The sequence below is a fragment of the Leucoraja erinacea genome, chromosome 10, assembly GCF_028641065.1.
Source record: "Leucoraja erinacea ecotype New England chromosome 10, Leri_hhj_1, whole genome shotgun sequence".
Classification (NCBI taxonomy): domain Eukaryota; kingdom Metazoa; phylum Chordata; class Chondrichthyes; order Rajiformes; family Rajidae; genus Leucoraja; species Leucoraja erinaceus.
Window position 1 is genome coordinate 18,604,186 of NC_073386.1, and position 14,072 is coordinate 18,618,257.

Below are 14,072 nucleotides of genomic sequence, written 5' to 3' on the forward strand. Positions count from 1 at the left end.
TGTATTCATGTTGAATCCATGGTTAAAGCAACCTGTTATTTGTTAAGACAACGGAGAAGTCAGTTATTGGATTTAATAGTATCAAGCCATATAATTATTAAATTGTTAAGCCGAGTTTCAAATTTGCAGATGAGATGATTAGAAAATTAGTAGTTTTATGTTTGGCTAAATTTAACATTGTTGTGTGCATATTTGTATAGGGATGTGAGATAGATCCAATGTTTTTATGCGACAGTACGTGCAGATAAGGCATACAAGCACCTGTAAACAGTTTAACACCATTATTTATTTTTCTGGCCACGTGACAAATAATTGTGTGAACCGTCATCTTTTTGGTTACAAGAAAAGTTTAAGATGGCACAGTGGCGCAGTGGTAGAGTTGCTGCCTTACAGCGCCAGGGACCTGGGTTCAATAGACAATAGTTGCAGGAGTGGACCATTTGGCCCTTTGAGCCAGCACCGCCATTCAATGTGATCATGGTTGATCATCCCCAATCAGTACCCCGTTCCTGCCTTCTCCCCATATCCCCTGACTACGCTATCTTTAAGAGTGCTATCTAGCTCTCTCTTGAAAGTATCCAGAGAACCGGCCTCCACCACCTGAGGCAGATAATTCCATAGACTCACCGCTCTCCGTGTGAAAAACTGTTCCTTCATCTCCGTTCTAAATGGCTTACTCATTCTTAAACTGTGGCCCTGGCCCTGGCTCTGGACTCCCCCAACATCGGGAACATGTTTCCTGCCTCTAGCGTGTCCAAGCCCTTAATAATCTTATATGTTTCAATGAAAATGTCAAAACTCATATCAACTGCATGGGCCACGGGTGTTGGAAGCAGAAGCAGCGGCGGGGACAGATGCGGATGGGGAGCGGGGCTGGCGAGTGTTTGCCAGGCTGGCCAGTCACTCACTGCAGCTCCGGCCATGGAGCAGCCTCAGTGCAAGAGTCCCGGGCCGTCAGAAGCGTTGCGCCGCTGCCTTGAGAGTCTGCGCCAAATTCGCCCAGGTGACCGGCATGGATCAGGCTGCGGCTCGGTGCATCCTGGAGGACAACCAGTGGCTGCTAGATTTTCACTTACTGTAACTGCAAGAAAAATGTTCCCAATACTGGGAGAGTTCAGAACCAGGGATCACAGTTTAAGAATAAAGGGTAGGCCAGTTAGGACTGAGATGAGGACAAACTTTCTTCACGCAGAGAGTTGTGAATCTGTGGAATTCTCTGCCACAGAAGGCAGTGCAGGCCAAATCACTGGATGTTTTCAAGAGAGAGTTACATTTAGTTCTTGGGGCTAACGAAATCAAGGGATATGGGAAAAAAACCCCGTAAAGAGGTATATAATTTGGTCTGTGAAGTGCCCCATAAAAGATTACTGCATTAGATAAGCACCTGTGGACTTGAACGTAATAGGTTAAGTCCAGGGGGTCAGATATGGGGCTTTATGTGTGGGCCAGATATATTGTCAGTGCAGAGGGTCTAGGAGCAAGGCCAAGTGTGCATCCAGAGTCAATGTCTGGAATAGTACTAGGTGTGCAGTCAACGCTGGGACCAGGGGAGTGTTCAGCAATGGGAACCTAAGCAGGTAAGCAGCTATGATCAAGGTAGAATAGGGGGCCAGGTGTAAGGCTGGACTCAGGGTCAGGAATGAGAGAAGGTATGCAACTGGAGTCAGGGTCAGGAGTAGTACCAGGTGTGCAGTGAGACCCAGGTTGGTCAACATGGGCCAAGTGTTTGATTATAATCTGATTTCCAGACATACATATACTAAGATCATTAATGTGCTGCACGTGTTGATCAAAGCCTGGGCTCTACTGCGGAATGTAATTAGGACTGTATTTAGTCTAACCTTATTCGTAGCTAATCCAATTTAAAGCATATATATTGCATTCAAGTGCAAGTTAAAAGACTCGCCTAAGGTCCACCTAGCTTGGTTATACTCCACAGAACTGGCTTTCTCATGGGAAACAGAGGGTAATGGTGGAAGGGTGTTAATAGATGAAATGTAGATGGGTTGATTAATAAGTTTGCAGATGGTGGAGGAGTGGACAATGAGATGGCTGTCAATGGGAAGGGTAGAGAACAAAAATGGGCGGAGAAATGGCAGATGGAGTTTGATCTGAGCCAAGTGTGCGGTGTTACACTTTGGGAGGGCAAATGTTAGAAGAAAGTATACAGTCACAATGTCTTTTTGTGTTGCTGACCTGCCTGGGTGTTTCTTTGAGGATACGAGTCTTAAGAACATGGCGACATCGACGCTTTAAATCGCAAAAAAAAGTTCTGTATGTCTTTTAAGATAAATTAGATCTACAGACTGCTGAGAAATTGCCCCATCTGGATAACCACTACAATTACTTTGATGAGAGCTTTTTTTTCATCCAAACCATGTGCAGCAAATACTGTAGGAAAGCTAAAATGTCCTTTGCTCACAGAATATATATCAGATGGATGTTATAGGTGGAGAGAAATTACAATTCGAGTGGAGATGTACACTGCCGATAGCCATCTGAGATTCCAGGCAAAAGGAATATCAGTGCCTCCATCACCATAAAAGCCTGCTTGCTCTCAGACACTGACCTTGCTGCTGCATTAGGCATAAAACATACTCAATTTACAGCACACGTGTACAGCAGCTGAAGCTGAGACATACACAAGCTGTACATAGCTAGACAAGACTGAGTGGTTCCCCTCCACCCACTGTGTGCTACAACCCTTTAGAGAAATGGATTGGGTTAATGGAGCATTTTGCAAACAAGAAACTATTTATGGAAAGGATTGAATATAAGGTTCCAATGTCACATTTAAAAAATTACAAAAGAGCCAATGTATTAAAAAGATTACTATTACCATTTTCTTGTTGACTAGAGAAGTAAATCGAAGATCATCAAAAAGCTAATTTTTCCTCATTTTTTTCAGTCTAACTGGGGAGGGGGAACAAGACCTAAGGTCCCAGTTGTTTTAAAGACAGACTGCTCTAATGCAATATGTGTTTAATGCCTTTCCTGTTTATTTTAACTGTATGCACTTTTCTGTCTTCCAGTCTAAACTGTACATCTGAAAAAGACATAAATATTCCGCTAAAATCAGACTTAACTAGCTCTGAATTCATACTATAAACAAAATTAGGTGTTAAAGAAAATGGTAAAAACAAGCAACTCAAGGTTTATTCCCGATACATCAATCCCTCAATTCAATGCTTAAAGAACTTTGTCATTTGATACAATTACAAGTATTAGGGAAAGAAGCATTTCTACCCAGTTGAAAATGCTGTGTCATTGTACATGATACGACCGAATACCACTTTGTGTCCATAAACCATAATAGTTAGTTAGTAAGTAAGTAAGTAAGTAAGTAAGTAAGTAAGTAAGTAAGTAAGTAAGTAAGTAAGTAAGTAAGTAAGTAAGTAAGTAAGTAAGTAAGTAAGTAAATAAGTAAGTAAGTTTATTGGCCAAGTATTCACATATAAGGAATTTGCCTTGGTGCTCCACCCACAAGTAACAACATGACATACAGTGACAGTTACGAATGACTGAGAAAACACTAAACATTAATAATACATAGAAACATAGAAAATAGGTGCAGGAGTAGGCCATTCGGCCCTTCGAGCCTGCACCGCCATTCAATATGATCATGGCTCATCACCCAACTCAGTATCCTGTTTCTACCTTCTCTCCATACCCCCTGATCCCTTTAGCCACAAGGGCCACATCTAACCCTCTTAAATATAGCTAATGAACTGGCCTCAACTACCTTCTGTGGCAGAGAGTTCCAGAGGTTCATCACTCTCTGTGTGAAAAAAAAATTCTCATCTCGGAAAGGATTTCCCCTTTATACTTAAACTGTGACCCCTTGTCCTGGACTTCCCCAACATCAGGAACAATCTTTCTGCATCTAGCCTGCCCAACCCCTTAAGAATTTTGTAAGTTTCTATAAGATCCCCCCTCAATCTTCTAAATACTAGCGAGTACAAGCCCAGTCTATCCAGTCTTTCTTCATATGAAAGTGACTGGAACTTTCAAATTGGATTGGGATTTGGCAGGATCTTCAAGTTCCTTTAGCCCACTGATAGCAGTTGGAAGATGATTTCTTCAAGGGCCAAGAGTGTTTTATTGTCATATGTTCCAAACAGAACAATGAAATTCTTACTTACAGCAGCACAACAGAATATGTATCCATAGTATTCTGTAAACAATATAAGAAACAAAAAAATGTTCCGTATGTGTGTGTGTGTGTGTGTGTGTGTGTGTGTGTGTGTGTGTGTGTGTGTGTGTGTGTGTATGTGTGTGTATATGTGTGTATATATATGTGTGTACATGTGTGCATGTGTATATATATAATCATGGTGGAGTAGACATGATGGGGCTGAATGTCCTAAATCTGCTCCTATAACTTATTGTAATTGTAATTGCAATTGTAATTAATTTATTAGCCAAGTATGTAAAAACATACAAAGAATTTGATTTGCAATACTGTCAAACCAAACAAGCAACAAGACACACAACTACATAAAGATGAATATAAGCATCCACAACAGTGCACTGTGATGGAAGGCAATAATGTATTATCTTCTTCCCTCCTTTTCTCCCGCAGTCGAGGCAGTCAAACCATACGCAGTCTGGGCGATCAAAACTCCCGCAGATGGCAATCGAAGCTCCCGTGTCGAGACAATCAAAGCACCCGCGATCGGGGCCGTTGAATCTCCTGCGATTGGAGCTCCCAAAGTCGCTCCACAGGCTCCCGCGGTTGGTGCTCCCGTAGTCGATCCCTGATAAAGGGACCGCCTGCTTCACGATGTTAGGTCGCAGTGCGGACGGAGATACGATACGGAAAAGTCGCATCTCCGTTTAGGAACGAGATAAAAAAAGTTTCCCCCAGCCCCACATAATCCTAAACTAAAGATACACAAAAACATACATTTAACAACAGACTAAACACAACAAAAGAAGAAAAGGACGAGACAGACTGTTAGCGAGGCTGCCATGGGGCGGCGCCACCTGGATCTAATGGGTTGCCTGAATCATTGATTCTGTTTCACTTAAAACTGCAAACTCCATCGTCAAGTTTGCTGTTGTTGCACCAATTACAAATGATTACGGATTACAGATGATGAGTCAGAGTATAGAATAATAATAAAAGACTCAAAATGCTGGAGTAACAGCGGGTCAGGCAGCATCTCTGAAGAATATTGAAAATTGACATTTTGGGTCGGGACGTTTCTTCAGATTAAATAACAATGTTTATATTGGTCAACAATCAGAAATAGTGTATGAAATCCCTGTGTTGACTATTTTTATCCTAACATCAGCTCATTTACTTTAGTAATTTTACCCTCAAATTTCACTAACAGCAGTTTCAAGGTGCATTTCTCTTTAAGCGACTCTTTAAGAGTTTATGTGTAGGGAGGAACTGCAGATGCTGGTTTAAACCGAAGATAGACACAAAATGCTGGAGTAACTCAGTGGGACAGGCAGCCACTCTGGAGAGAAGGAATGGGGGACCTTTCGGTTCAAGACCCTTTTTCAGACTTTACTTAAGAATCTACAGTGTTGGGGAAGTTGGGCTAAAGGGCCTGTTTCCATCCTGTATGACTAGGGCATATTAGGGAGATGACAAATAGGCAGGTAACTCATGTGGATGAAGATTTAACTTCAGTCAAAGCACTGGAAATTCAAAGGCTTTTAAACTAAAATAATGAACTCACTTTTCAAGGAATCACTAATATTCCCATTGTAATTTATGCTGGTTCAAGAATCTTGTCATTAATCATTTGGCATATCAGACTAAATTTTTAACATGGCTGAACACCATACAGCAATCTAATCATGGAGTCATAGAATGGCTATTGCACAGTTTCTGCTGTCTGCCTTGCACTAAAGTAAAACTTTGATATTCCAGCATACCTGGGACTTTGGTGATGCCGTACTGGGAGATTTTTCGATCGTTGGGCTGTTACTCCCATTAATACACCAGCACAATTTTAATTCCCCTTTTTTTTCAGATGCTACACAGTAGTACAATAAATTATACAGTGAACCAGGTGAGTTTAATGGGAAGTGTCGGAAATGGGGCCCCTGTGAGTTTAACGGGAGTGTGGGAAATGGGGCTCTGGTGTTTTAAATGGAGCCCAGTGAATGAAGCCCTGGTGGGTTTAAAGGGTGTAAGTGAATTAGGATCCCAGTGAGTTTATGGCATGTGCGGGAAATATACCCCTGATGAGTTGGGAATGAAGGCCTGATGCACTTAAAGAGAAATGGGAGAAATGAATTTAAAGGGAATGTGTGAAAAACAGGGTACTGGTGAACCAGATTCTGATCCTTGGATTTCCGAACAAAAGGATAGTGGATTATTGGAGTTTTGCTGAAGTTTTGCCCATTGGCTTTTTCTCCATAGCCTTGCAAATGTATAGTTGCTAATTATTCAATTCACTTTTCAAAGCCAGAGTGGAACCTGCCTCCACCACTCATGCAGGCAGCGCATTCCAGATTCCAACCACATGCTGCATGACAAATTATTTCCCTCATGTCAGTCTTAATTCTCTTCCCTTTTGTTTTATACCCATGACTTTAAATCCTCCACTGAGGGAACAACATTCCACTTTACGCTCTCTCCATCCATTTGTCATAGAGTCATAGAGCACAGAAAAAGGCCTTTTGCCCATGCCGACCATCTATATTAGTCCTAGCTGCCCGCATTTGGCCATTATCCTTCTAATCCTGTCCAAATGTTTTTAAAATATTGTTACAGTTTCTGCCTCAACTGCCTCCTCAGGTAACTCATTCCATATTCCCATCATCCTCTGTGTAAAAAAAACTGCCCCTCAGATCCCCATTACATCTTTCCCTTCTCACCAAAAATTACAACCAATTTTTGTCTGTCATCTAGGCAGCTTTGTATTAATGCTTTCAGTGGCATGTTCTTCCACTTTGCTGATATGGCACCTTAGCAAAAACCTGCTGGTAATCTATATACATCATATCAACTGCAATACCCTCATCAACTCTATCTGTAAATCATTGGGTTCAATAGATTGGGTAGAAAATTGTGATTAGGATATGACTGGTGTAAATGGGTGGTTGATGGTCAACATGGACATGGTGGGCCGTCGGGCCTGTTCATGTGCTGTATGTTTCTAAGACTTTTAAGATCAAAACATTCCATCAATCTGGTTCAAATCTATTTGCCCTGAGCAAATCCATGCTGGCTTATATCAGTTATCCATTTTCCATTGGATGACACTTAATCCTGTCCTAAATCAGCATTTCACTGTACAGAGCACTACCTCCTTATCCAGGTTGCATTGAAAGATCATGGCCAGTGTCTCTGGGATTTTCTACCATATGCTCTAAAAATCCAAAGATAACGAACAAGATTACAGATATGAAGCCACTTTTAGCCTTTTTGCCAGGACTGCCTGACTCAGGACCTCATTACTGAAGATAGACACAAAAAAAAGCTGGAGTAACTCAGCGGGACAGGCAGCGTCTCTGGAGAGAAGGAATGGGTGACGTTTCGGGTCGAGATCCTTCTTCAGATCCCATTACTGCCTTGATGTAAACATATTGACATATGAGCTGAAAAAGTAAGATAAGACCAATTGCCCTTCACTTGAAAGTAAGCTTTGAATAAATTGAGCATAATCCAGCCTTGTAAAATGTGGGTCAAATGTAATAAGGGGAAAAACACATCTTTGGCTGAAGGCTTACCTTGCACAAAGGAATGTAGTTATAAATGCTCGAGGTGACCTATTGTTGCTCTCAGACCTATTGTTGCAAGAGTTCCTTAGGGCAGTATCCAGGGATCAATCATCCTTGTCTGATTTATACTGCAGATCCTTCCATCACAGAATCAGAACATTGATATCAGCTTTATGTTGTACAATACACAGACCCATTTGGATTTACCCAATGAACATGTGTAGGAATCTGAGGAGTAACTTTTTCACACTAAGGGTGGTGGGTGTATGGAACAAGCTGCCAGAGGAGGTAGTTGAGGCCAGGTCTACCCCAACGTTTAAGAAACACTTAGATAGGTACATGGGTTAGATAGGTTTGGAGAGATATGGGCCAAATGTCGGAAGGTGGCACTGTTGGCCGGTGTAGGTATGTTGGGCCGAAAGGCCTGTTTCCACACTCCATGAATGTAACTTGGTGCATGTGGTAATAATAAACCAAAACAATTTTTTGACTCCCCTTTGGACATAAAACTTGTTCGGTTCAGGCTTGAATATATTCAATGATTTCATTCCACAACTCTCTGGAGTCCAAAATTCCAAAGATTCTTGACTAAGAAAAGAAATACCTCATTTTCCCTATCCTAATGGGGTGATCCCTTATTCTGAAAATTTCTCCTGAAATTCATTAGTTCATTGTTTTTTTATTGTCACGTGCAGTGAGAAACTTTGGTTGACATGCCATCCATGCAAATCGTACCATATGTGAGTTCATAAAGGTAGTGCAAGAGAGAAAAATAAATAAAACGCGGAATATGGAGTTGGAGCTACAGAGAAAGTGCAGCAAAAAAATGCAAGAGGTGCATGAGGTAGATTGGGAGATTAGGAATTCATCCTTAGTTTATGGGAGGGCCATTCAAGAGTCCAGCAGGATAGAAGGTGTTCTTGACTCTGGTAGTGTAGAGCAGCACTGGTTTATACCGAAGATAAAAACAAAATGCTGGATACTGAAGAAGGGTTCCGACCCGAAATGTTTTTTTCAGAGATGCTGCCTGATCTGCTGAGCTACTACATTTTGTGTCTATGTTGAATCTGGCAGTAGGTGCTTTCAAGTTTTTTCATCTTCTGCACAATTGGAAAGGGGAGAAGTGAAAATGACTGGGGCTTTGAATATGTTTGCCACTTGAGGCAGTGTGAAGTGCAAACAGAGTCGATGGAGAAGAGGCGAGTTTGTACAAGGCCTGGCTGTGTTCACAACGCTGACATTTCTTGCGGTCTTGGTCAGAGCCATTTCTGTACCAAGCCGTGATCTTTCTATGTGTAGGAAAAAACTGCAGTTGCTGGTAGACATAAAAGGTTGACAAAAAATGCTGGAGTAATTCAGCGGGACAGGCAGCATCTCTGGAGAGAAGGAATGGGTGACGTTTCGGGTTCAGACCCTTCTTCAGATCTTTCTATGCTGCATCTGAAGAATAGGTAAGATTCTGACTGCCTCGACTATCTATGCCTTTCATAATTTTATATACTTCGGTCAGGTTACTTCTCAGCCTCCAACGGTCTAAGGAAAATAGTCTACGTTTGGCCACCCTCTCCTTACAGCCAATACACTGTAACCAAGGCCACTTTTTGGATTGCAAAGATTTCAGTCTCCATCCATCTTCACTTGTGCATAATATTTCATTGTGATAATCCTTTTGGCACTCACCATCCACCTTCCAACACTCCTTTCAATAATTTGTTTTCATTTGGGGGGGTGGTTCACAACGATCCTATTTCAAAACTAAACTAAAACTTAATGACTGTTTACATGAAGAGACGTTAAAAATTTTTTTTAAGGGGAGGCTTGAACCCTGAGCAAAGTGAGAACAAGATGTGGGATGAGTTAATCCAGTCTGAAGAAGGGTCTCGGTCCGAAACGTCACACATTCCTTCTCTCCAGGGATGTAGCCTGGCCCGCTGAGTTACTCCAGCATTTTGTTTCTATCTTCGAGTTTAAAATGACGGTGTGTTTGGGAGTGCCTTTACGTTCAAGATCAATTTCACCCTTTGCACTTTGTAGGCTGCTGAGTTTCTAATTGCTATCAGATGGCGTTTTTTGGAACGCCATATAATTTGAGGTCTAATGATGCAAGTGGGATCCTGATACAATCAAAACCCCAAAAATCTCCATTCCTATTGGAACCCAGGGTGGCCTCTCCACATTGATCAGATATTTTAATGGAACATTTGTATTCAAAAGCTCGCCTTCTGCAGGTATCTACAATGACATATAAAAGGGACACAACCGGGTCTTCTCATTGTAAGCTCCACATTTCGCTGTCTTTTATGGAGTGCAATTGATAAATGCAATTTGGAGGAATGTGGACCTGGGGCTTGGAAATATTACATTGAGTCAAGATGCTCTGAGGGGGTCCCCCATAAAGATCCTGTTTCGAAACCAAAATTAAACTTAATGATTGTTTACATGATGAGAGGTTGAGAAAAATGTAATTATTTTCTATTGCACATTTTTTCTTCCATCTGCATTGATTGAACATTGCATGTGATGAAATACTTGTTTCTGGGTGGCTGTGTCAGTCTGACCAGTGACTACAATGTATCATCAGCTAATACCCTGCTACAAAGACCGAGCTAATACCAGATTCCAACAGCTGTTTGTTTTAAGAAGCCTTGACAGCTTTTGACTGTGAAAACAGTGAAATATTTTGGACAGACCAGAGCATTAACCAGGCTAATTTCAAACTCGCATCATTTCTTTTTCCATCACGGCTTGACACTGTTTACATTTCTGACAAGCAATGCCATCAAGGAGAGATAAACACAAGATATACTTGAACTTTCACCTCCTGGACCTGATTGCAAATATATGTCTGAACAAAGTACTTTATTTATCACTGGGTTTTGAATTTGAATGGACTCCGAAATTGGACAAATCTTTTCCAAAGCTAATACAGTAGTTTTAGTTTAGAGATAATACAGAGCGGAAACAGGCCATTCGGTCCACCGAGTTCGCGCCGACCAGTAATCCCCGCACACTTACACTATCCTGCACACTAGGGACAATCTAGAAAGCCAATTAACCTACAAACATGTACGTCTTTGGAGTGTGGGAGTGTGGGAGGAAACCGAAGATCTCGGAGAAAATCCAGGAGGTCATGGGGAGAACGTACAAACGCCATAGAGACAGCACCCGTAGTCGGGATTGAAAACGCTGTAAGGCAACAATTCTACCACTGTGCCACCATGCCACCCTAATAGCCTCTGGCTTGCATTGGCTTGGGGCACTCTTTATCTTTCGAATTGCATCGTTACCTTTCAAACTTAGAAAATGAGGATGAAATTCTCCTTTTTCTCAAGGTATACCAGGTGGCACTAGATTGAAATTCAACCCAGCGAGTTGGGAATGAAGTCCTTTTTATTGACATTAATTACCAGTCGCAAATTACATGGCTTCAGGTAGTCATCAACTCTGACCCTCGAGAACACAAAGCAGCAGCATTAAGGAGCTCCTGAAAAGTGTTGCTAATTGGTACCAATTTGACAATCCCGTTCGCAGAAGCCGTCGGTGTTGAAGTGAATGAAGCACCATCTTTGTAGCCAAACAAAGGATTGCTTGCCATGCTTTCTATAATATACGACACAGAAATGTAAATCCTATTAAAAGGCGTCCTGATCTCACTTGTGCATGCACGGTGCCTCCATGACAAAATAAACCTGTACAATCTGAGCACTAAAATCTTGCCAGCGCTTTATTTTTGTGACACAGGTATCCTTTTGCACAAAGCAATCAAATTGCTAGACTTCAATTGAATTGAAAAGTTTAGCTCAGTTGAATGGCCTTGCAATGTGACTGCGCTGTGACTGTTCTGCAGACAAGGTTCCAACATCACCGTCAGTGCAAGCATTGCTGCCCTGGGCTGGGTTCTTCAGTAGATATTCAGAGTATGCGCCACATGGATAATAAAAACTTCAATAGCATCCTATGCTTATAGTGCAGGAAAACTGTGAAATTGGTCTCCCCATCATCTGACCCGGAAAACCACAAGGTCAGGGATCCAAAATGCAATGCCAAAACTGAAACTAAATCCGTGGCAGCATAACCCAAACAGAAATGATAATAGGCAAAAGGGTAGGCGTGATTGGTTTAGAGGTACAACATGGCACCAGGCCATTCGACCCACTGAGCCCATGCTGACCATCATTGACCCATTCACATTCATTCAATGTGATCCCAGTTTCGCATCAAATCCAGACACACTAACGGCAATTTTACAGAGATCAATTAACCTACAAACCTGCATGTATTTGGGATGTTGAAGGAAACCGGAGCACCCAGAGGATCACAGGGAAAACATGCAAACTCCACACAGACAGTACCCGAGGTCAGGATCAAACCCGTGTGTCTGGTGCTGTGAGGCAGCAGCTCTACCAGCTGTGCCACTCTGCCATTCTGTGCTGCCACCTATCAGGCGAACGTCACTCTGTCTCCAGGGTCGAGAGTCCTTCTCACTCCTGACTCGGTGGCACATGAGGATTTGATCCGCTCACTGGGAGCACTGCAATGTTGAAAATACAGCAGCTAAACTTCACCATGGGTTGAGGGTCTTGGAGTGGGGAATGGGGAAGATGGGCTGTTTTTGGAAGGGGGAGGAGAGAAGAATGGTGAGAGGGAGGTGAGAGAGAGGGGGGAATGGGCACTAGAGGAGCAAAGGGAGGAAAGGCTAGGAAAGAAAGATATGGGGTGAAAGGAGGGTGCCTCAGGAATAGGCAGAAGAGTTAACATTATGTGTTTATTCGTAAACTCACAAAAGCCTTCAGCATATACAGAGAGGAAATATAAAGAGGTTTTTTTTAATTGACTAGGTTCAGAAACCTGCGATCAATCTACTGTATATCTGCAACATGATGACATGCAAACATGATCTTAACTAATGGGTCCAACATTGACCCAGTCACAGTACAGATTGAAGTCAAACAGGGCAGTATTGTCACACTACATCCCTTCTCAATGTCCCCCATTGTAATACTGCACATTCCTCTGACAAGCTCCCTGATGGAGCAGAGTTAATCCACAGGGTGAATGGGATGGACCAACTTTCATCACCTCCATTCTAGAACCAAAGTTACCTCAGTCATTGACCTAGAGCATGCAGACACTATTTGTGTACGAGCAATCTCAGAAAATAAGGCCAAAGCGTTTGGTGATTCCTTCACTCAATCTTACAATGGGTATTAAACTAAATGTGTTGGAAGGAACTGCAGATGCTGTTTTAAACCAAAGATAGACACAAAAAGCTGGAGTAACTCAGCGGGCCAGGCAGCATCTCTGGAGAGAAGGGATGGGTGACATTTCAGGCCGAGACCCTTCTTTTAACCAAATATCAGCCTGAAGGAGGGATCTGACCCGAAATGGTACTCATCTTATTTCTCCAGAGATGATGCCTGACCCGCTGAGTTATTCCATCATTTTGTGTCTATCTTCTGCATAAACCAGCATCTACAGTTCCTTTCTAATCAGTAAAACACAGCATTATGAATCTTCAGAATTAAGTTTATCTGAAAAGATAATGAAAAGATTTAAGTATTTAAGTCATATTAATTCCATAAGCAATATAATAAATTCCACGTGAGAAAGACTTGAAACAATAGTAATAAAGTCCTCACAGTGCTATGGCCTTCGATGTCTGGTCGAATATCTTAAGCCTTCTTCCAATCCCAATGCTGCCAAATAGGCAAGTCCATGTGAAGTGGTTTCACCGAATTCCCCAGTGAGTTTTAAAGCATCCTCCGCAGCACCCGCCTTCCTGCCTTGACCATTAAACAGCACTGACAAGCCTGTAGAATGTTCATGGCCTTCCACCTTTCTTTAGTCTTAGCTGAACACTGAGCAACACAGTTCTGGAGGCTATAAAGTAAGGCAAGTGGCAATAAAGCTGACTTGTTTCCCTCGTGTGCTTTTGCTTCTCTCCTTCTGACTCATGCAAAGAGTATTTTGCAAAGAGTATTTAAGAGTATTGTATTCCCTTTTGGACACCGTGTCATAGGAAAGATGTTGTCAAGCTGGAAAGGGTGCAGAGAGATTTACTAGGATGTTGCCAGGACTCGAGGACCTTAGCTGTAGGGAGAGGTTGAGTAGGCTAGGACTATTCCTTGGGGCACAGGATGATGGATGAAGGGTGATCTCATAGAGGTGTACAAAATGATGCGAGGAACAGATCGGGTAAATGCGGGATCTATTGCCCAGAGTAAGGGAATCAAGAACCAGAGGACATAGGTTTAAGGTGAGGGGGGAAAGATTTTATAGGGCACTGACGGGTAACTTTTTTACATAAAGGGTGCTGGGTGTACAGAGCGAGCTGCTGGATGAGGTAGTTGGAGCAGGTACTATCACAATGTTTAAGATTTAGACAG